Raw genomic sequence first — 25,572 nt, 5'->3', positions numbered from 1 at the left:
TATATATATATATATATATATATATATATATATATATATATATATATATATATATATATATATATATATACTTTTTTTTCTTTTTGTTTTTATCATTTTTTTCTTTTTTTTTTCAAACTAAAATATATACAAGAACATCAATGCATATGGTTTACACATGATTAATACATGAGTATGTACCCAATTTCCAAGATTTTCAACACAAATACAAAATATACTTTTATCTCTACCCAATGTTCCCAACTCTCCCAAAATCAAATAATGAATACTCTCACTAGCCTAAGCTAATCAAAGATCCAAATTAAGGACATTTATTGTTTTTCACTTAGGCTTGTAATGTGCTACAATTAAGAACAAATGGGTTAAGCATAGGCTCAAATTGGCTAACAATGGAAGATAAAAGATAGGATATTTGGGTAAGTGAGCTATTTGAAACAATGGCCTCAATCATGTAATTGCATGTATACACAAAATAATGGAGATAAAGAATCAAACAAATCAAAGATTACAATCATAGGAAGAGAATAATGCACATAAGAATGAAAGTAAGTGGTTATGTCTGATGTAACCACACAATTAGGCTCAAATCTCACATGCTTGTGTTCTTAGCTCAAAAATCATGTTCCACAAAGTATATAATTTAAACAGCAAGGGGAACAAAACAAAATACTCAAGCTAATGAAGGATGACAATTATTATGCAGATAGCTTATTCTAGCAAAATTTATGCAGATAGCTTTCTTTAGCATGTACTTCCACTTGTAACTGAATGAACATTCTAGCCAGACATAAAGGAATTCCTGAATTAAAACATTTCATAACAACAAGGATCAAGTGTAAATACAACCTGTTAGGTTGCAGCTTTTCATTCTTTCTTCTGTTATGCCCTTTCTGAGTCATATTGCAAACGTTCTTTAATTTGTTGGCTGTTTCCCTGCATACTCCTCACACGTTGCTGGCTTTTCAAACCCTTTAGGTATCCGGTTAGTATGCAAAGCTTATTTGTGGGCTTTTGAACTTACTTTGGTGTGTGAACACCAAACTTAGTTCCTTGCCAATGTTTCTCATGCAACAAATTAACCATATGTGAAATCATTTTTCCTTGCTACAGGTAATAAAACTAAAAATTATGAAATAGCAAATGGGTTAACTAGTGTATCTGATTGCTTGAGGCTAGCATTATGCAGAAAGTGAGAATGTTTTTTATGATGAAGTTTTTGGTGGAACACCAAACTTAATGTTTGGTCATATACTTCATTGAAATGACTAAGCATATGATCTAAGAATGCTTGAAAAGATGATTTTTGTGTGCTGTAAAGCACACCAAACTTAGAAGTCTGGCATGTGTTTCAAAACAGTGTATGTATCTGTCAAGTATGTCTAATAAAATTCAAAATCATGTTAAGGTGATCACAATTTATTGAATTTAAAAATGAACAAGAATCTTTAAATCATGGGTTGCCTCCCATGCAGCGCTCTTTTATTGTCACTAGCTTGACATTGGACCCCTCTTTTATGGTGGTTGATGACTGTAGTGTCTCAGCTTGTCCCCCCTGACTACGAGCTTCTTCTTTGTTCCTTGATGCTCAATTTCGGCGTGCTCAAGTGAGAGTATTTTGCAAATAGTGTAGTAGTCATTGACTTGTTGGTTTGTCCCCAACTGTTGATAGATCAACTGTACTTCATCACCCTTGGAGAACCCCTCTGTTAGAATCTTTTTGTTCTTCCAACCCTTTTTAGTCTTGTTCTTGTTTTTCTTCGTTCTTTTTGCTGATCCTCCTTCTTTGACTGTAGGTTTCACTTTGGGACTTTTCTTCTCAGTGGCTAACACTTCAATGTTTTCTTGAATTTCTTCATCACTCTGCACAGTCTCTTTTTCTTTTTGCCCTGTTGTATTATCTATTTCTTGCTTTGGAAGGTAACTACTGATCGTCTTGTTGATTCCTTCCTTCCACTGTAAGTTCTCCTTGTCAGTTTCCATGCAGTCCTTCTTTTCATCAATGAGCTGTGTTTCTAGAAATACATTCAGGGTGACGCTTTTATCATGCATTCTGAGGGTCAATTCTCCTTGATCTACGTCTATAATGGCCTTAGCAGTGGCCAAGAATGGTCTCCCCAGTATAATGGAATCACCTTCATCTTCATCTGAGTCTAAGACCACAAAATCTACAGGGAATATGAACTTGTCTACCTTGACTAGAAGGTTTTCAATCACACCCCTAGGACATATCACTGACTTGCCCACTAGTTCTAAAGACATCTGTACTGGCTTCACTTCCTCTATGCACAGCTTTTTCACTAGAGAGGAGGGCATCAGATTGATACTTGCCCCCAAGTCACACATTGCCTTGTTGATGGTCATACTACCAATGGAACAAGGTAGAAAGAAACTTTCAGGGTCTTCGAGTTTAGGGGGAAGTCCTTTCTGGATTAATGCTCTGCATTCTTCAATGAGCAGTATAGTTTCATTCTCTTGCCAACTTCTCTTTTTGTTTATAAGTTCCTTCAAAAACTTGGCATATAGGGGCATTTGCTCTAGTGCTTCAGCCAGTGGAATGTTTATCTCTAATTTCTTGAAGATTTCAAGAAATTTAGGGAAGTGTTGGTCCTTAGTCTCCTTGTTGAATCTTTGGGAATATGGCAATGGAGGTGTGAAGTTCACTCCCTGCATGTGATCCTTGGTTGGTTCTTCAATTGCTTCCTTCCCTTTTCTTGAAATTTGTGGCTGGTCTTCCTTTTCTTGAGCTTGATTTTGAGTTTGCTTGCTTGCTGTTACGTCCTTGTCATTGGCTTCCTCTTTTTCAGCCTGTTTCTTGTCATTTTCCTTTGGCTTCTTGGTTGCTCCTTCATCTTTCATCAAGATCTTTCCACTCCTTAGCTGTATAGCTTTGCATTCCTCTTTTGGATTAGGAATGGTGTCGCTTGGGACTGAGCTTAAAGGCCTCTCAATAACAATTTGCTTGGAAAGTTGTCCAATCTGTCTTTCCATATTCTTCATGGACGCTTCCTGGTTCTTTGTTGTCATCTCTTGGTGCTTCATCATTTTCTCCATTAAGATCTCCAAGTTGGTGATCCTCTAAGAGTCTCGTGAGATTGGTTGGTTGTGGGGTGTTGAGGGTTGAGGGTAAGTGTTTTGATTGGTGGCTTGGTTATGGGATGGATGATGGTTAGAGTTGGGGTAAGTGTTTTGTGGTTTTCTGTATGTATTTTGGTTATTATTCTGCTGGTTGTTGTGGTTTGTGTTTTTCCAACTGTTTTTATTTGAAGTCCTTTGCCATGGCTATTGAGTTTGATTGTGATTATCTTCCCATGTGGGTGATGGTTGGCTTGTGTAGACTGCTGCAACTTGGAGGCTATCAATCCTTTTGGCTATTTGCTCAAATTATTGTTGAATTTGCTGCTGCATCATTTTGTTTTGAGCTAGGATTGAGTCCACTCCTTCCAACTCCATCACTCATTTTCTTTGTGATGGTTGGCGTTGCCTTTGGTGAGCAAAGAAATACTGGTTGTTAGCCACCATATCAATGAGATTTTGGGCCTCTTCTGCAGTTTTCATGAGCTGCAAAGAGCCTCCAGCTGAGTGATCCAATGCCTTCTGAGATTTCAATGTCAAGCCTTCATAAAAATTCTGCAATCTGTCCCATTCATTGAACATTTCAGGAGGGCACTTCCTAATTAGAGCCTTGTATCTCTCCCATGCCTCATAGATGGGTTCAGTGTCCATTTGTGTGAATGTTTGTACTTCAGTCTTCAACCTGATGATCCTTTGAGGTGGGTAAAATTTGGCAAGGAACTTGCTCACTAGATCGTCCCAATTGTTGATGCTATCTCTTGGAAAAGATTCTAACCATTGAGTAGCTTTGTCTCTGAGAGAAAATAGAAATAACAATAGCTTGTAGCTGCAGGATGCACACCATTGGTTTTGACAGTGTCACAAATCCTCAAGAATGTAGACAAGTGTTGGTTCGGATCTTCAAGTGGTCCTCCTCCATAAGAGCAGTTATTTTGAACCAAGGTGATGAGTTGTGGCTTCAGTTCAAAGTTATTTGCATTAACATTTGGGGTGAGAATGCTACTCCCACAATGTCTAGGATTTGCAAATGTGTAGGAAGCCAAAACTCTTCTCTGTGGTGGATTGTTGTTGTTATTGGCTACTTCTCCTGGTGGATTTGTTAGGTTTGTTGAGTGTTCCTCCATATCTTGGAACTCTTCTTCTGAATCTTCTTCTCCAACAATGCATTTCCCTCTTTCAGCTCTTCTTAATCTCCTGAGGGTTCTTTCGTCTTGTTCACAAAAGGTGGGTATAGCTCCCCTTGTCCCTGACATACAAACCAAAGATAAAAATCACACAAAACCAGAAAAGCAGTAACACTTCAATCCATTGCTAGAGTGAAATTTTAGTTAGCTTAAGCAAAAATTCAAACAGTTATTGTGTTAGTTAAGAATTAAAGAAATAGAAAAGAAAAAGTGCTTGATCTAGATCTCCACTTCACTTAATCATTGTCAATCTAATCAATCCCCAGCAACGGCACCAAAAATATGATGTGTATTTTGGAAAACAAATTCCAACACCCAAAACTCACCGGCAAGTGGACTGGGTCGCATCAAGTAATAATAACTCACATGAGTGAGGTCGATCCCACAGGGATTGAAAGATTGAGCAATTTTAGTTTAGTGGTTGATTTAGTCAAGCGAATCAAGTATTGGTTTGAGTGGTTTGTAATTGACAGAAGCTAAATTGCATGAATTGTAAAGGGAGAGGGAAGAATTACAGTAAATTAAAGAGAACAGAAAGTAGAAGTGCTGAATCTTAAAGAACAAGTGAATTAAATTGCAGAAACTTAGATTGCAAGAAATGTAAATAACTAAATCTTAAAGTGCAAGAAAGGTAAATTGCTTGAATTATAAAAAGAATTGGGAGCTGGGGTTGCAGAATTTAAACAATCACAAGTGAATTGCAACAAGCAGAAGAGCAAAAGATGAATTGAATTGAAGTAGATCTTAAACAGAAAGTAAAAATGCTTGAAGAATTAAAACAGAAAGTAAATGTAGCTTAATTGCAGAAGTTAAAAGAGAAATTGAAGATCTCAGGAGTGGAAGAGACTAGAAAACAAGTCTAGATCTCAAATCCTTCCTTGATCCAACAAGAACAATTGTAAAAGAAAATGGAAAAGTAAATTGCAGAAGAAGTAGAAAAGAAAGCAGTAAAGAGAATTTGTATTCAAATCTTAATTTGCTGAAATTATGTAGAAAAATCACAAAGAGATCTCAATGTGAGATTGAAACAGAATTTCTTCAATTCTCCACCCAAGATCCAAGACAAGAAGTAAAGAGTGCTCAAGCAAGAACAAGGAAGAAGAGAGATCAATTCTCCTTCCAAATTCTCCAAGATCCAAATTCAAAGTAAAACTCTTAAAATTACAAAAATGAAAATTCTCCAAGAAGCAAAAGGTTTTTCTATAAATCAAACTAGCTTTTATTTATACACTTTTTATTTTTGGATTTTAGAATTTGGGTGGGTTTTTTAATTTGGTGAAGAATTGAATTAAATTGGATTTTTAATTAAATTTTCAGCCCATATGTTGCTTGCTCCCAGTGGTGTGCTCTGCTCTTGTGGGGAGCGGAGCATCAATGCTTGTTTTTGGCCTCTTTGTTGTGTGCCAAGGTTGGGTGCCTCAGGATAGCGCTCCGCTCTTGTGGAGAGCGTAGCATCATGGCTTGTGTTGGCATGTCTTGCGCGTATCACTTCCTCCTGGTCGTGTCAAGTTGTGCGTGACATGCTTCCCTGGCCGTGTCAAGTCGCGCAAGGAATAAGGAGAGTAGCGCTCTGCTCTTGGCAAGAGCGTAGCACTCCTTTTGCTTGGGTGAGGTCCCAAGTTCGAAACCTTGGGGAGGCATTGCTGGCTCTTTTTCTTTGTGAAGGAAGTGGCGCCTCTCTCCTCTTTTCCTTGAGGTGCATGGTTCGATCCTTGGGGGTAGCATTTTAGCCATTTTTGGCTTATTTCCTTTGTGAGTAGCGCTCCTCCACTCCCCCTTGCTCATGAGTTCAAACCTTGTGGCAAGAATTTGTAAGCTATTTCCTTGGATTTTTTTTTGAGTGAAGCCCGATAATGCTCTTGAAAAAAGCGGAGCATTATGCTTCTCCCCTTTCTTTCTTGGTTCCAAATTGTGCTCCGCTCTCAAGGAGAACGTAGCATCCAAGCCTTGCTTCCTTGGTTCATTGTTGTACTCCCAGTAGAGTATTGTGGCTTTCCTCCTTCATTGTGCCACGCCTCTTTGTTTCTTTTGCCACATTCTTCTCTTCCTTGGGCCACGCTTCTTAGGTCATGCTTTCTTGTTTTCTTCTTTTCTTTACCTACAAGTAATCAAAACAACCAATCAAAGTATCACCAAATTCACAAGGTTTATAAATCATTTAAAAATTAATTAAATTTAGCTTAAACCTCATGATTTAGTATCAATTAAATGGTAGTTGATTAATTCAAAGAAACCATGCAATTTCATTCCAAATTACTAACTTACAATGGAAGAAAGTGCATAAAACCTAATGAACAAGTGCAAAAATGCTTGAAAAACTATCATATGATGACTTGTCATCAATGATTGTCTCCTAATTTGTGCTTAAGTATGAAAACATACTTTTTAGGCCCTTTATTTTTTAATCTTGATTTACCTTCGATCCCATTAGATGCCTTGATATGTTTGTTAAGTGATTTCATATTTAGGAGGCAAAGATTGGATCAAGGGAATGAAGGAAAAGCATGTAAAAATGGAGAACTCATGAAGAAATGAAGGAATCGCAAAAGCTGTCAAGCCGACCTCTTCGCATTTAATTGACCATAACTTGAGCTACAGAGGTCCAAATGATGCGGTTCCAGTTGCGTTGGAAAGCTAACATCCGAGCTTCAAAATGATATAAGACTTGCCATAGTTGCACCGTGCACATGAGCGCGCACACGCACGATACGCGTACACGCCGATGGTGGCACATGATTTACTTAATGCAACTCGTGGCCAGCGAATTCTAAGGCATTTTGGGCCCAATCCAACTCATTTCTGATGATATTTAACCCAAGGATTGAAGAGGGATGAGACATCTAATCATTAGTTTAGTTTTATTTTAGTTTTATCATGCTTTAGTTAGTTTTTAGAGAGAGAAACTCTCTCTTCTCTCTAGAATTAGGAGTAGGTTAGATCTAGATTAGGAATTCTTAGATCTAGGTTAATTTCATACTTTGATTTACTTTTCCTTTTATAATTCTTCTTCTTCTACCTTTTCTCTCTCTAGTTTTGCTTTTAATTCTTGTAATTCTCTACTTTTGTGTTGATGCTTTTTTGTTTCTTCTATTTTCATTTCAATGCAATTTATGATTCATGTTCTTTGTTGTTCATTTGATTTGTTGTTGTTTAATTCCTTGCAATTGAGTAGAGTAGATTTACTTTCCTTGCAATTTTACTATATTTTCCTTTTATACCTTCCAAGTGTTTGATAAAATTCTTGGTTGGATTTTAGAGTAGAATTTTATGCTCTTGGCTTGGGAAGGTAACTTAGAAACTCTTGAGTTGCTAATGTCCAAGTGATTGACCATTGGGAGCCATTAACTCTAGATCTCACTAATTGATTTGGTGGAGAACTAGGACTTATGGACTTGGATTGATATAGCTCACTTGACTTTCCTCTACTATTAGTTAGGGGTTGACTTAGTGGGATTGATCCTTGCCAATTCTCATGTTGTGGTTAGTGATAGGTATAGAGATCCTTGACCACCAAACCTTGCCAAGACCTTTCTAGCTATTAGTTTATTGCCATTTACATTTCATGCCTCTTATCCCTAAAAACCCCAAAACATACCTCATAACCAATAACAAAGCACTTTATTGTAATTCCTAGGGAGAACGACCCGAGGTTCAATACTTCGGTTTATAAATTTAGGGGTTTGTTACTTGTGACAAACAAATTTTTGTATGAAAGGATTATTGTTGGTTTAGAAACTATACTTGCAACGAGAATTTATGTGAATTCTAGACCACACAAAAGTCTAAATCATCAAAATGGCGCCGTTGTCGGGGAATTGCAATGGTGTTGTGTTATTGGTTATTGTATATATGTGAATATTATAGATAGCTTGATTTTTGAATTGCTTGTTTGTTTTTGCTAGTTTTAAGACTTTACTTCATTCCTCCTTATTAGATTTTGTTTCTTATTTTCTCTTTTCATCATGAATTTTCACTTTGGCTATGAGTTTGGTTCTAACTATGTTGTAGGAAATGAGGGCTACAATGAAGATATGCATCAAGGATGGGATAACCAAAGGTGGGAGGAGCCATACATATGATCAATCTTCATGGCAACAACCTCCACCAATGCACTATGAAGAAGAGCCATTCTATAATGCATACCAATCCAATAGCTATGGTGAATCTCCTTGTGACTTTCAAGAATTACCAACATATGCCTATGAGCTATATCCACAACATAACCCTCAACCATACTTACAAGCCCCTTCTTACCAACCACCTTCATATGACCCTCATCCGTATCCACCATTACAACAACCATATGAGCCATATGAACCACATATAGAGTCACCACCCTTCCAACCTCAATACTTTCAAGAACCACCCCCTCCATATTATTACCAAGATGAACCACCTCCAATGTATGAAAATTTTTAACCACAAGATGAACTCTACTTCCCACCATAACCTCCTATGGAAGAATACTCATGTCCATCAATCCAAGAGCCATATGATCCTACTCGTGATATCCAAGAGGAACAAGAGTCAAGGGATCGTCTCAAGAAAACATTTGATCAACTTCAAGTAACCATGGAGCGTGTTGTGCAACAAGTGGAAAGAGGGGAAATTATTGAACCACCACAACTCTACCAAGAAGAACCACCTTCCTACTATGAATCCTTCCCCCAAATTGATGAACCCTTCCATCCACCCCAACCTCCAATGGATGACATCCTTGGTGTTCTTGTTCGAGGACAAGAGGAGATGAAAAGGGATGTGCAATAATTCACGGCAGCCTTGGATGAGATGGTAAACCGGTTAGCATCCCAATGCTTGAATACTCAAGGAACTCCCACGGATACATGTGGAGAATCAAATGAAGAGCATAACATGAAGGAGAAATTGGTGGAGAATGAAGGAAGTTGCTTTATATTAGAACAATTGGAGGAAGCCATAATTATTGAAGAAAAGGAAGAAGTGGTTAAAGACCTAGGAGATGCGGATCCTCCATGGAAACATAGAGTTGAAGGAAACCCCTCCAAGAAGATCGAACTTGATGCTAAGGAGGAAAGTGCACACCTTCCAAGGCATATTCCATATGAAGAATTGGATGGGATAGAGCAAGAATTGAGCTCCCTTGGTGATGAAGATCAAGCATCAAGTCTTAGTGGTGAAGAATTCTTTGAACATGAAGAACCTTCTCCCGGTGAATTTGAAGGCAATGTGGAGGTAAAACTCTCTCACCTTCCTATTTATGATTTGAGTAAGGGAAAAGGCTTAGATAGAATTGATGAACAAAGGATTAAAATTAAGAGATCTTGTAAAGAGGTGGAAGTCCCTAGAAATAGAAGAACGGGGGTTGGTTACGCTTTGTCAAGATCTTTGGAAGCATCTTTGCCTAGATTGCCATCTACTCCTTCACTTGAGTGGGTAAAATTCATTTCTATTAGCTTTATTGTCCCACTTGAGTATGGCTTGTGATGAGTGGATAATTTATACGCTTTTTGGCATTGTTTTTAGTATGTTTTTAGTAGGATCTAGTTACTTTTAGGGATGTTTTCATTAGTTTTTATGTTAAAATCACATTTCTGGACTTTACTATGAGTTTGTGTGTTTTTCTGTGGTTTCAGGTATTTTCTGGCTGAAATTGAGGGACTTGAGCAAAAATCAGATTCAGAGGTTGAAGAAGGACTGCTGATGCTGTTGGATTCTGACCTCCCTGCACTCAAAGTGGATTTTCTGGAGCTACAGAACTCTAAATGGCGTGCTTTCAATTGCGTTGGAAAGTAGACATCTAGGGCTTTCCAGCATTATATAATAGTCCATACTTTTCCCAAGTTTAGATGACGCAAACTGGCATTCAACGCCAGCTCTCTGCTCAATTCTGGAGTTCAGCGCCAGAAATGGATCAAAAACCAGAGTTGAACGCCAGAAATGGATCAAAACCTGGCGTTCAACTCCACAAATGGCCTCTGCACGTGGAAATTTAAAGCTCAGCCCAAGCACACACCAAGTGGGCCCCGAAAGTGGATTTATGCATCAATTACTTACTTCTGTAAACCCTAGTAGCTAGTTTATTATAAATAGGACATTTCACTATTATCTTTTGAACCATCTTTGAATTTTTGGATAATTTTTAGATCTTTAGACCTCCATGGGAGGCTGGCCAGACTGTGACGAGCTTCAAACTCGCGATTGCTGGGTGTAGTGACAGACGCAAAAGGATAGTAAATCCTATTCCAGCATGATCAAGAACTCTTACTCACGTAAGGTATTACTTGGACGACCCAGTGCACTTGCTGGTTAGTTGTGCGAAGTTGTGAACCATGGTATTGGCATCATGTTTTTGGCGCTATTACCAGGAAAAGAAAGAGCGATGAATTTTACATAATCAAAGTGTAATCACAATTTCTGCGCACCAAGTTTTTGGCGCCGTTGCTGGGGATTGTTCGAGTTTGGACAACTGACAGTTCATCTTGTTGCTCAGATTAGGTAATTTTTTTTTTGTTTTCTTTTCAAAAATTTTTCAAAAATATTTCAAATTTTCTCACATGTTTTCGAAAAAAAATGTTTTCAAAAATATATTTTTCTTCAGAATTTTTAAGAATGAATTCTAGTGTTTCATGAAGCATCTGAAGCCTGGCTGGCTGTAAAGCCATGTCTAAATTCATTTGGACTGAGGCTTGCAATTTGTTATCAAGAGCAAGCTAGTTGTTGCTAATCCACTTGCTGCTGTTCCTGATTTACATGCTGAAGCTTGGCTGGCCATTGGCCATGTCTAGTGTTTTGGACCGGAGCTTTCATTGAAAGCTTGGCTGGCTAGTGAGCCATGTCTAATTTCTGGACTGAAGCTTTAGACTAACATGGCAATATTCCTGGAATTCATATTAAAAATTTTGGAATCCTTATTTTCCTTTTTCAATTAATTTTTGAAAAATCCAAAAAAAAATAGAAAATCATAAAAATCAAAAAGATTTTTCTGTTTCTTATTTGAGTCTTGAGTCATGTTATAAGTTTGGTGTCAATTGCATGTGCATCTTTCATTTTTCAAAAATTCATGCATTCATAGTGTTCTTCATGATCTTCAAGTTGTTCTTGGTAAGTCTTCTTGTTTGATCTTTGCATTTGCATATTTTGTGTCTTTTCTTGTTTCTCATATGCATTCTTGAATTCTTAGTGGCTAAGCATTAAAGAATTCTAAGTTTGGTGTCTTGCATGTTTTCTTTGCATTAAAAATTTTTCAAAATTATGTTCTTGATGTTCATCATGATCTTCATAGTGTTCTTGGTGTTCATCTTGACATTCATAGCATTCTTGCATGCATCACATGTTTTGATCTAAAAATTTCATGCATTGCATCATTTTACTTGTTTTTCTCTCTCATCATAAAAATTCAAAAACCAAAAAAAAAATATCTTCCCCTTTTTCTCTCATCAAATTCGAAAATTTGGATTGACTTTTTCAAAAATTTTTAAAATCAAGTTGTTTCTTATGAGTCAAATCAAATTTTCAATTTGAAAATCTTATCCTTTTCAAAATCTTTTTCAAAAATCAAATCTTTTTCAAATTTCTTAGTTATTTTCGAAAATTCCAAAAATATTTTTCAAAAATTTTTTTCTTATTTTTATATCAAATTTTCGAAAATAACAATAACAATTAATGTTTTGATTCAAAAATTTCAAGTTTGTTACTTGCTTGTTAACAAAGATTCAAACTTTAAGTTCTAGAATCATATCTTGTGATTTCTTGTGAATCAAGTCATTAATTGTGATTTTAAAAATCAAATCTTTTTCAAAAACTAATTTCAATCATATCTTTTCAAAAATATCTTCTTATCTTACCTTTTTCAAAAAAAAAAAAGTGATTTCAAAAATATCTTTTCTAACTTCCTAACTTCTTATCTTTTCAAAATTTGTTTCAACTAACTAACTAACTTTTTGTTTGTTTCTTATCTTTTTCAAAACTACCTAACTAACTCTCTCTCTCTCTCTCTCTCTAATTTTCGAAAATATCTTCCCCCTTTTTCAAAAATTTCTTTTTCATTATTTTAATTTTTTTTTTATTTTCGAAAAACCACTAACCTTTTTCAAAAACTATTTTCAAAAATCAACTAACTCTTTTTCAAAAATTATTTTCGAAATTTTCCCTCTCTCATCTTATTCTATTTATTTATTCATATACTAACATCTCTCCCTCACCCACCAAAAATCCGAACCCTCTCTCTCTCTTTCTGAGTTCAGATTTTTCTCTTCTTCTTTTCTTCTACTAACAATAAGGAACCTCTTTACTGTGACATAGAGGATTCCTCTTCTTTTCTTTTTTTCTCTCCTCTTTATTATGAGCAGGGACAGAAAAAAAGGCATTCTTGTTGAAGCTGATCCAGAACCTGAAAGGACTCTGAAGAAGAAATTAAGAGAAGCTAAATTACAACAATCCAGAGACAACTTGATTGAAAATTTTGAACAAGTAAAGGAGATGGCTGCCGAACCCAACAACAAAAGAAAACAGGCTTATGGACAAGTAGAGGATGTGTTAGTAAAGGTTGAAGGCCTTTACATCCCTGCTGATTTCTTAGTCCTGGATACTGGAAAGGAAGAGGATGAATCCATCATCCTAGGAAGACCTTTCCTGGCCACAGCAAGAGCTGTGATTGATGTGGACAGAGGAGAATTGATCCTTCAAGTAAATGAGGACAACCTTGTGTTTACAACTCAAGGATCTCTCTCTACATCCATGGAGAGGAAGCATAAAAAGCTTCTCTCAAAGCAGAGTCAACCAAAGCCCCCACAGTCAAACTCTAAGTTTGGTATTGGAGAGTCTCAACAATGCTCTGAACATTTATGAAGCTCCATGAGAGCCCACTGTCAAGCTATTGACATTAAAGAAGCACTTGTTGGGAGGCAACCCAATTTTTATTTATCTAACAATATTTTTCTTAGTTATATGTCTTTATAGGTTCATGATCATGTGGAGTCACAAAATGAATATAAAAATTGAAAACAGAATCAAAAACAGCAGAAGAAAAATCACACCCTGGAGGAGCATCTGCCTGGCGTTCAACGCCAGAACAGAGCATGGTTCTGGCGCTGAACGCCCAGAACAAGCATGGTTCTGGCGTTCAACGCCAGAAATGGCCAACAAATGGGCGTTGAACGCCCAAAATGGGCACCAACCTGGCGCTGAACGCCCAGAGTTGTGTGCAAGGGCATTTTACATGCCTAATGGGTGCAGGGATGTAAATCCTTGACACCTCCAGATCTGTGGACCCCACAGGATCATCTCAGGATCTGTGGACCCCACAGGATCCCCACCTACCTCCACTCACTTCTTCTCACCCCTCTTTCACATAATCCCATAAACACTCTTCCCCAAACCTCTTCACCAATCACCTCAATCTCTCTTCCCCATCACCTCTTCACCACTCACATCCATCCACTCTTCCCTATAAACCTACCTCATAAACTCCACCTACCTTCAAAATTCAAAACCAATTTCCCACCCAAACCACCCATATGGCCGAAACTTTCCCCCACCTCCCTCCCCTATATATAGCCCTCCATTCTTCCTCATTTTCACACAACACAACCCTCTCCTCTCTACTTGGCCGAAACATACTTTACCCCTCTTCTCCATATTTTCTTCTTCTTCTTCATCTATTCTTTCTTTTATTGCTCGAGGGCGAGCAATATTCTAAGTTTGGTGTGGTAAAAGCATAAGCTTTTTATTTTTCCATTACCATTGATGGCACCTAAGACCGGAGAATCCTCTAGAAAGGGGAAAGGGAAGACAAAAACTTCCACCTCCGAGTCATGGGAGATGGAAAGGTTCATCTCCAAAGCCCATCAAGACCACTTCTATGATGTTGTGGCCAAGAAGAAGGTGATCCTTGAGGTCCCTTTCAAACTCAAAAGAAATGAGTATCCGGAGATCCGACATGAAATTCAAAGAAGAGGACATGGGACAATTAAGGGTGGAACATCAAGAGCACTCCATCATCCTTCATGAAATCAGAGAAGATCTTAAAGCAATGAAGGAGGAGCAACAAAGGCAAGGAAGAGACATAGAAGAGCTCAAGGACATCATTGGTTCCTCAAGAAGAAAACGCCACCATCACTAAGGTAGACTCATTCCTTGTTCTTACACTCTCTGTTTTTCGTTCTCTATGTTATGTGCTTATCTATGTTTGTGTCTTCATTACATGATCATTAGTAGTTAGTAACTTTGTCTTAAATTTATGAATGTCCTATGAATCCACCACGTCCCTTAAATGAAAAATGTTTTAATTCAAAAGAACAAGAAGTACATGAGTTTCGAATTTATCCTTGAACTTAGTTTAATTATATTGATGTGGTGACAATGCTTCTTATTTTCTGAATGTATGCTTGAACAGTGCATATGTCTTTTGAAGTTGTTGTTTAAGAATGTTAAATATGTTGGCTCTTGAAAGAATGATGACTAGGAGACATGTTATTTGATAATCTGAAAAATCATAAAAATGATTCTTGAAGCAAGAAAAAGCAGCAAAGAACAAAGCTTGCAGAAAAAAGAAAAAAAAATAATAGGCAAAAAAAATATAGAAAGAAAAAGAAAAAGCAAGCAGAAAAAGCCAATAACCCTTAAAACCAAAAGGCAAGGGCAAATAAAAATGATCCCAAGGCTTTGAGCATCAGTGGATAGGAGGGCCTAAAGGAATAAAATCCTGGCCTAAGCGGCTAAACTAAGCTGTCACTAAATTCCGAGTAGGATTCAATGATTGAATGACTGTGACGAGCTTCAAACTCGCGATTGCTGGGCGTAGTGACAGACGCAAAAGGATAGTAAATCCTATTCCAGCAATGATCGAGAACCGACAGATGAATAGCCGTGCCGTGACAGGGTGCGTTGATCATTTTCACTGAGAGGATAAGATGAAACCATTGACAAGGGTGATGCCTCCAGACGATTAGCCGTGCCGTGACAGGGCATTTGGATCATTTTCCCGAGAGAAGACCGAAAGTAGCCATTGACAATGGTGAGTATCACATAAAGCCAGCCATGGAAAGGAGTAAGACTGATTGGATGAAGATAGCAGGAAAGCAGAGGTTCAGCGGAACGAAAGCATCTCTATTCGCTTATCTGAAATTCTCACCAGTGATTTACATAAGTATTTCTATCCCTATTTTATTAATTATTTTCAAAAACCCCATTACTATTTTATATCCGCCTGACTGAGATTTACAAGGTGACCATAGCTTGCTTCATACCAACAATCTCCGTGGGATTCGACCCTTACTCACGTAAGGTATTACTTGGACGACCCAGTGCACTTGCTGGTTAGTTGTGCGAAGTTGTGAACCATGGTATTGGCATCATGTTTTTGGCGCCATTACCAGGGAAAGAAAAAATTGCGATAAATTTTACATAATCAAAGTGTAATCACAATTTCTGCGCACCAGCTTGCTTGAAACGGACGGTCAACTTAGGATGCTTTGTGGGATGAGGCGTAAAAGAAAAATGTTTCGTGGTTGGCGTTGCAAATCAAGGCTCATTTTAGTTGATACTTCAAGAGTTGAATACAAAGGTTGGAATAGTGCTCACCTAGATGGGTCTAGGAGGATTGTTGGCCACTTCATTGAGAATTTATCTTGCACACCACCCGGTTGGTATAATAATGAGAGTCAACTTCAAGACGGGTGTGAAAACAAAGTATGGAATCCTGGATTACACAAGGAGAATCAATTTTGGGAGCCCCAAGCTTGTGAAGAACTCCATCAACACTTGGTGCAACAAATAAGGAATCTTGGGGCACAATAGAAAACCAAGCATTGGTGGGAGTTCCAAGAAGAATTTAAGCACAAGCCACCTTGAGAAGAGCTCCCCATAAGTCCAACTTAAGGACAATAAATAAAAGTGTTAGGTGGGAGACACCCCACCATGGTAATATCTTTTCATTTTCTCTTTTGTAAATATTAGTAGAATAGGTTTGATTTCATGTTTTGTTTAGTTTGTTGAGTATATTTAGTAGTACAATATGTTAAATAAGGTTTTAGGGTGTTTTGGTAGCTGTTTGGAGGTTTGGAAGGTTTGGTTTGGTGCAAGAACTTGGAAAAATTTTGAAAAAACAGAGTACCAACCCGCGCGTACGCGCACCTGGCACGTACGCGCGCCCGAGCATTTTCAACCATCCGCACGCACGCGTACATGGCGCATACGTGCGGATGCAAAAATTCTACCCCCAGCCAAAAACCCAAGAGTTAGGCCTCCACTGTGCAAAAATTGGGCCAAAGGCACAAACCAACCCGCGCGAACGCACACCTGGCGCGTACGCGCCCTTGATTCAAATTACGCAATGCACGCGTACGCACGCTGTGTGCGCGCGCGCCGATAGCGTCACCTGCCCTCATGGTACATTTTCCAGAGAGTTGGGCCAATCTTGGGCTGCCACTATGCGCCCGGCCTAGCCCACGCATACGTGCACTTGGCGCGTACGCGCCCTTCGGCCAATATGCGCATCGACGCGCACGCGTGCATGACGCGTCCGTGCCAGTAAATAAATAAAAAAAGAGTTTTTTTTCTCCTCTTCTATTTTCTTCTGTTTACCGCATTCGTATACTTCTATTCTTTACGTTTCAATTTTGATTTTATAGCCTGTTTTCATTTTTTCTAAGTTTCTCATTTTAATAATGGTGTTGAATTCTTATACTCAATTGTTGAGAACTTCTGCATTATTTTGGTGCTTCGTGACTTGTTTAACATTAATGATCATAATTGTTCCACACACAAGATTAGTGCTTTAGTCCCTCCTCATTCATTATTCTTTGTTTTTGTACTTCATTATCATTGAGTTTGGATGGGATCTAATGCTTTCATGCTTATCACTAATCTTGTTTATGTCAATTCTTATTTGATCTTGATGCTCAATATGATCTTCATGCTTTGGTTTTACTCTTGCATCAAGTGTTAGTTAATATGCCTTAGTTTATATTATTTTCTCACTCACATGTTGTAGCTACCATGTAGTGAGAACCTTACCCTTATTTGGCATTAGCCCCCGCCTATGTTCTATTTGCTTTAATATCTTTGTTGTAGGCTTAATTTTCTTTTTTTTCTTTTTCCTTTTAGGTTGGCCACCAAGAAAGGAGGAAAAGGAAAAGCTTTTAAATGGGGCAGCAAACAAGTCATCCGCACAATCTTTTGGCAGAGCTCATCAATTGTAGCAACTCATCCACCTTGCACTTCTTTGCATGCACCGAGGACGGTGCAATCTTCAAGTGTGGGGAGGTCGTCCGACCGGTCGGCGATTTTGGGTGACAAGTTTCTAATCTCAACACTTTTGCATTCTATTCTAGGTTTTTAGGATTTTTACTTTCATTTCCTTATTTTCGCATATATACACAATAAGCTTAGTCAAAATAATGAGATTTTTCAAGATTTCTATCTATAGGACACCTCAATTGATTTGAGTGAAAACTTTTCATTGAACTTGCTTGAATTATATATATATCGTGGAACATGATTTTTGAGCTAAGAACACAAGCAAGTGAGATTTGAGCCTAATGGTGTGGTTACAACTTATAACCACTTATTTTCCTTCTTGTGTGCATTATTCTCTTTCTATGAGTGTAATCTTTGATTTGTTTGATTCTTTATGTCCATTATTTTGTGTATTCATGCATTTATATGATTGAAGCCATCATTTTATTTATCTCACTTACCCAAATAGCCTTACCTTTTATCTCCCATTGTTAGCCAATTTGAGCCTACGATTAACCCACTTGTTCATAATTTTAGCACATTACAAGCCTTAAAGCGAAAAATAATAAATGTCCTTAATTTGGATCTTTGATTAGCTTAGGCTAGTGTATGTGTATCATTCAAGTGTGAGAAAACTTGGGACATTGGTTGAGAAAAAAGGGTAGTTTTGTATTTTTGTTGTAAATATTGGAAATTGGGTGCATGCTCATGTATTAATCAAATGTAAGACCTTACGCATTGATGTTCTTGTATATAGTTTGAAAGAAAGCAAAAAATGAGAAAAACAAAAGAAAAAGAAAAACAATATAGAAAAGAAAAGAAAAAAATAGAAAAAAAAGGGAAAGAAAGAAAAAAAAAGAAATAAAAAGGGGATAAAATGCCCCAAAGTGAAGCTCAATAAAATCAATGCATATGTGTTGTGATCAAGGAAAAAAATGCATGAGTATGTGAAAAAAAGTGAAGAATGGGTAGTTAAGTTAGCTTTTGAATTGTATAGGATGTCATAGGCTAGGTGGGAAGTCTAAGCTTATCAAAGATTCAAGTTTCAAGCTCACTTAACCATATATGCATCCTACCTTGACCCTAGCCCCATTACAACCAATGAAAAGACCTCATGATACTTGTATGCATGCATGAAATAAATATCGATTGTTAGAAGAAAAACAAATCTTGGAAAGCATGATTAGGGGAGAATTGAGTGAATCAACCCTAAACACTTGAGCAAATAGAGTGCAAACACTACCGGTGAGGGTTCGATTGCTCAATTACATGTTTTCACCTATGATCATCATTCTTCATGCAAGTTTGTAAAAATATTTAATAGCTCAATTCAATTGTGGTTTGGCAAGGTCGCTAATACCTTTAGCCCTTGTGCATATATGCTTCTTGGACATTGATTTATTTTGACCAAGCAATTGCATTCATGTAGATAGTTGCATATAGTTTAGGTTGCATTTAGTTAGATTTCATTGAATAAATGTTGATACCCCTTTGCTTTCTCTTGGTTTAAGCATGAGGACATGCTTGGTTTAAGTGTGCGGAGGTTGATAAACCCCATATTTAGGGTTTATCTTGTATTGATTTTAGGGGGATTTTATCACCTTCTACCCACATTTATTCAATGAAATAGCATGGTTTCATGATTGTCTCCTAATTTGTGCTTAAGTGTAAAAACATGCTTTTTAGGCCCTTAATTGTTTAATCATGATATACCTTCGATCCCATTAGATGCCTTGATATGTTTGTTAAGTAATTTCATATTTAGGAAGCAAAGATTGGATCAAGGAAATAAAGGAAAAGCATCTAAAAATGGAGAACTCATGAAGAAATGAAGGAATCGCAAAAGCTGTCAAGCCGACCTCTTCGCGCTTAATCGACCATAACTTGAGCTACAGAGGTCCAAATGATGCGGTTCTAGTTGCGTTGGAAAGCTAACATCCGGGCTTCGAAATGATATAAGATTTGCCATAGTTGCACTGCGCACAGAAGCGCGCACGCGCACGGTACACGTACGCGCTGATGGGGCACATGATTTACTTAATGCAACTTGTGGCCAGCGAATTCTAAGGCATTTTGGGCCCAATCCAACTCATTTCTGATGCTATTTAACCCAAGGATTGAAGAGGAATGAGACATCTAGTCATTAGTTTAGTTTTATCATGCTTTAGTTAGTTTCTAGAGAGAGAAGCTCTCTCTTCTTTCTAGAATTAGGAGTAGGTTAGATCTAGATTAGGAATTCTTAGATCTAGGTTAATTTCATACTTTGATTTACTTTTCCTTTTATAATTCTTCTTCTTCTACCTTTCCTCTCTCTAGTTTTTCTTTTAATTCTTGTAATTCTCTGCTTTTGTGTTGATGCTTTTTTGTTTCTTCTATTTTCATTTCAATGCAATTTATGATTCATGTTCTTTGTTGTTCATCTGATTTGTTGTTGTTTAATTCCTTGTAATTGAGTAGAGTAGATTTACTTTCCTTGCAATTTTACTATATTTTCCTTTTATGCCTTCCAAGTGTTTGATAAAATGCTTGGTTAGATTTTAGAGTAGAATTTTATGCTCTTGGCTTGGGAAGGTAACTTAGGAACTCTTGAGTTGCTAATGTCCAAGTGATTGATGATTGGGAGCCATTAACTCTAGATCTCACTAATTGATTTGGTGGAGAACTAGGACTTATGGACTTGGATTGATATAGCTCACTTGACTTTCCTCTACTATTAGTTAGGGGTGGACTTAGTGGGATTGATCCTTGCCAATTCTCATGTTGTGGTTAGTGATAGGGATAGAGATCCTTGACCACCAAACCTTGCCAAGAACTTTCTAGCTATTAGTTTATTGCCATTTACATTTCATGCCTCTTATCCCCAAAAACCCCAAAACATACCTCATAACCAATAACAAGGCACTTTATTGTAATTCCTAGGGAGAACAACCCGAGGTTCAATACTTCGGTTTATAAATTTAAGGGTTTGTTACTTGTGACAAACAAATTTTTGTATGAAAGGATTATTGTTGGTTTAGAAACTATACTTGCAACGAGAATTTATTGTGAATTCTAGACCACACAAAAGTCTAAATCATCAGACGTCCCATGGCCTAGCCTGTCCAAAAGCCCCTAAATTGGCACCTAGGCTAGCCTAACTCTATGACATTCATATTCCCTCTTAGCATATACTAGCAAAAGTGAGGAAAATACTCTAAAGAACCAGAGTTAGACTAGACATCCCAAAAAGTCTCATCAGGATGAGGTATCCCAGGTCCGCCAGGGTGCAACTAGGAAAGAGAGAAGTCATAAGGTGCGTCAGGATCAAAGTAAGGGGTACTAATAAGGTGCTGAAAAGGACTACCACGTACTACATAGTTACGAATACGAGGTACCACACAATAGATATACTACTCGCCACGCATTGGGTTCTCGTGCACATACGGATGATCAATCTCGTAAAACAGGACTCTCGTGTCAATCTGAAGAGGTATAAGGGATAAGAACTGGGGAGTTCTTAATAAGGTCGGAATTTACAATTAAGTTCATTTATAATGGCCGTGATCACATAATCATATTAAAGTCTAGATAATTATATACATAACATATTATAAGCCAAAACACAAATAGCAGAAGAAACAAGAGACATATGCACAACCACGTTCAATATGCAGTCTCATAATTATGCACAAACATAGCAAAGAACAGAATAAGGGCACAAGAATATAACAGAGAATGATGCACAAACAAGTATGATACATGTCTGATCCAAATGTAAGTAATGAGCTCATTTTTCAGTTTCGACCCGCACTTGACGTAATCCGACCTTCCAAGTCAGATAAGGCTTTCCCAGAACTTAATACCAGATTAAGTACCGCATACCCTCTACCAAGTACTCTCGACTTGCAGGGATAGTATTTGCTCAGATCTCAATATACCTCAGGTATGCGAGTCAGGCCTCTACCAAGCTTTCAATTTGCAGGGCTGGTACATTTCCTACTGCAGCCTGTCTGGAAAGCAACAGCACAATATGGGCGTCCCCGCATAACAATCTCAAGCATCGTCCGAAGGCTCATAAATCACATATATTCAAACTTTCCATCACTTAGCAATTATATTCATCATTCTTTATCAACTTAAATCAAACATCACAACATCACTGTAACCTTATTTTACAGTTCTCTGCTTACTCTGTAAAACCAACCTTCTGCTGTATAACTTTTAACTTCTTTTCTTACTAACAAGTTTATAAGTTTCTGAATCCTGTTTTATTACTTTACATACCCCTATACCTTCTCTTATATCTTCTCTTAGGTGTTTATTAAAGAGAATTAATTATATTTTGATCCCCTGAACTTTTAATATTTATACTTTAGCCCTCAACTTTTCATTAATTAACTTTCAACTCCAAATTTTTTAATAATTAAAATTTGACCCCAAATCCATCAAAAATCAAAGGTTTTCTTGTTCTTCAAGAACCAAAAATGTTTTTTAAAAAATTCATCATATTTTCACTTGATTTTCAGCTAGTTTTTAAATTTTTTGATAACCGATTTTTACCCGATTTTCACCAAACCAAAGAGAAACGTTTTCAATCAATCAAACCTCCCAAAATCACTTGAAATCTCATAGTTTTCTAGCTGGAAGCCCACGGTTTCAGCAGCAACAATAACAACCTTCAATAACTTGACTTTCAAGCATTAAAACAACATGATTTCATGATTAAATCATCATATAAACACTTAAAATCAAGCTTCAAGAAACTAGATCTAATTTTTCATCTCAAGAACGCAACCAATTATTGATTAATTTACCAAACCTTACTTCCTTTGTAGCTGCCAAAAATTGAACCAAGAATAAGCTTTCAAAGCACTTTTATGCCTAATTTAACATCAAAAAAACTTCAGAACCTTATGAACCGTCGAGGCTGAAGCTTCATAGTGATCAAAAGAAGGATTTTCTTACCTCAAAGCTGCTGGAAATCACGTCCTCTTGAAGCTTAAGGTGAGTGAACAAGAGATCTTAAGAGAAAACATGAAGAAAACATGGTTATCATGGTTTTCCACCATGGCCGAAACCTTGAGGAGGAAGGAGCAACCATCATACCTTGATTTACTCCATGAAAGTTGGCATAGAAATGAAAAGGAGAAAGAGGTTAACACTTTGGTCGGATTAGATTTTTTATAGGAGTTTATTTTGAGAAAGAACAAAGGTTGAAGCTTAGGTGTTCATGGAAGTTCTCATGGTTTCTCTCATGAGTTTCTAACTTGTTTTGGAAGAAAAATGATAGTAATGATGATGCTTAGGAGGCCGTGGGGTTAGGATAAACATTATCTTAAAATTTAGTGCAAAAATATCTCAAAAAAGGATAATTACTAAAACTAGATGTATTAGAACACAAGTATTTTCTTACTTTGCTCTCAAGAAATCATAGCTTGGAGAAGAAAAAAGGAAGCATGTGGTGGCTGGTCCTGGGAGTGCCACGTATTATAAGGTGATGACTTATCAAAATCTATTCTATCATATAAAAATCGGATTTCTGCATTTAATAATGGGGCTGACGTGGCATGTTTTTGAGAGTGTTTCCTAATTTATTTCTTTTAACTCATTAAATACAAGTTATTACGATAAACTAACTATATCAATTAATTGATTTGATTAGATATTTAAATATTCTCTTCTGTGTATTATTTAGGTTTAATCTACCTACTGATCCCTATAGTTTCGCAAAATTATTAATTAGGTTCCTATACTTTTTTTTCTTTTAATTGAGTCCTTGCACCAAATTTTTTTTAATTGGGTCCCTACACTTTTTTTCCTTTTATTTAGGTCCCTGTACCAATTTTTTTTTTTTTAATTGGGTCCCTATAAAATTAAGCCAATTCCTACTAAAAGGGACTTAATTAAAAAAAAATTTAGTGTAGTGACTCAATTAAAAAGAAAAAAAGTATAGGGACCTAATTGAAAATTTCACGAAACTATATGGACCAACAGAGTAATTAAACATTTTTTAATTTATTTCTTTTAATTTATTAAACCAAATTTATTGTGTGTACTAATTAATTAATTTAATTAATTTATTAGTCATTAAAATAATAAATCTATGAATAAAATAGGCAATTAAAATATTTTCAACAAATAATTGAATCAAATAAAATAATATCATATATATTGAGCTAAATTCAAATCATGTGAATTAAGGACTAAATTAAAATGAGATAATTTCTTACTTATTCAAGTTAAGTGCAATAAATATAAATTAATTTTGTTAGATAATCATTGTTGTCTGGTCTACTATATATAGATGGCCACACAAAATTATAAGAATCCTGATTTTTATCGCTCTTACTATTTCAACTCTTCTTTTCTTCTTTTTTTTTTTCTTTATGTATAATTTCTTTTATGTATAAATGTACCCAAAATGAGAAAGTACGGATGAGTATTTTATTGATTGTTTGTTTGATGAATATATCTCAATTTAGGCATTCTACTACTGTGGATGGAAGTTGACCTATAGCAATTCAAAATGGCCAATGTATTTTTTTATAGTATTAGATAGAAGAATATTTGTTAAAATGAATATACTCATTGTAATGAATTTTTTTCAATTGTTTTATTTTTATGCCAGTCGTGTAAATTCTTTGAAGGCACAAGATAATAAAATATGTTGACTTTAATATCATTAGAAGCTAAATTTAATAGTTCAAATAAGCACCACTAATTATGTTAAAAAACTAATTTTATAATAATAATATGATTTACATATTAATTTTTTTGAGTAAATTCATTTCAAAATTAAATGTAGAAGTTGGACTCAATTACGTTAAAATTTTAAAGGTTATATAGAATTTGACAACAAAATTAACATTCATTAAGGAAATAAATTTATTTATGGCTATTTCCTAATTATAAATAATAACAAGACTTATAAAAAAATATTAGTGTCATCATTTTTATTAATTAAATCATAATATTAGGTAGCTAATAGTTTCATAGGCAGAAATTATTAAGTAATTAGTAATTACGTAAAAATTAGCAACGAACAAGCAATAAGGATTCAGAAAAAATTAATTATATAATATCAATTTTATAATTAAAATATTTCACATATCATATTCTCATATATTCTATTTATTATCTATTCTATTATATAAAAATTAGGTTTTTGTACTTAACGATGGTGTTAACGTGACATGCTTAAGAGAATGTTTAGCGATTTGTTTCTTTTAACTCATTAAATATAATTTATTATGATAAATTAACTATATCAACTAACTGATTTGATTAGATATTTAAATATCACATAATTTATTATAATTTATATCAATTTGATTTGGTAGTTTTTTTTTAATTTATTTTTTTAATGTTCTGTTAGTATTTTTTAATTTATTAAACCAAATGAATTATACTAATTATCTGTATTAATTAACTAATTAGATTAATTAATTAATCATTAAAATAATAAATTTATGAATAAAATAGGTTCTCGAGATATTTTTTACTAATAATTAAATCAAATAAAATTATATTTATTGAGCTAAATTTAAATCATGTGAATTAAGGACTAAAATAAGATTATTTTTTACTCATTCAAATTGAACACATTAAATAAAATTAATTTTGTTAGATAATCATGGTCTTTTGGTCTTCTATATATAGATAGCCACACAAAATTATAAAAAATCATCATATTTTTTAAGTTACTACACAAATATTATATTTTAGGTAATTGTATATTAGGATAAATAAACAAATATAAATTGAATATATAATTTAATTTTAATTTAAACTAAAAACTAAATAAATTGTCAAAAAAATAGCAACTAATTTTGTTTTTAATTTCTCTATAATCTATTTAAAGGTAAAAATCTCTCTATAACTACTAACATCGCCGATAATAAAATTATAAGTCTCTATATAATAAAAAATAGGTTAAATTACACAGTTGGTCCTATACTTTTGGTGAAATTACAAATTGGTCCTTACACTTTAAAAGTTTGTAATTGGATCCCTAAAGATAATTAAAATTTGTAATTTAGCCCCCGCCGTTCAAAAAGTGTTTGATTTAACAGAATATTCTCAGAATATTCTCTATTTTGAACATATGACCTGCACATGTTTG

The sequence above is a fragment of the Arachis ipaensis genome, chromosome B03, assembly GCF_000816755.2.
Source record: "Arachis ipaensis cultivar K30076 chromosome B03, Araip1.1, whole genome shotgun sequence".
NCBI lineage: Eukaryota > Viridiplantae > Streptophyta > Magnoliopsida > Fabales > Fabaceae > Arachis > Arachis ipaensis.
This window is presented reverse-complemented; position numbering follows the sequence as displayed.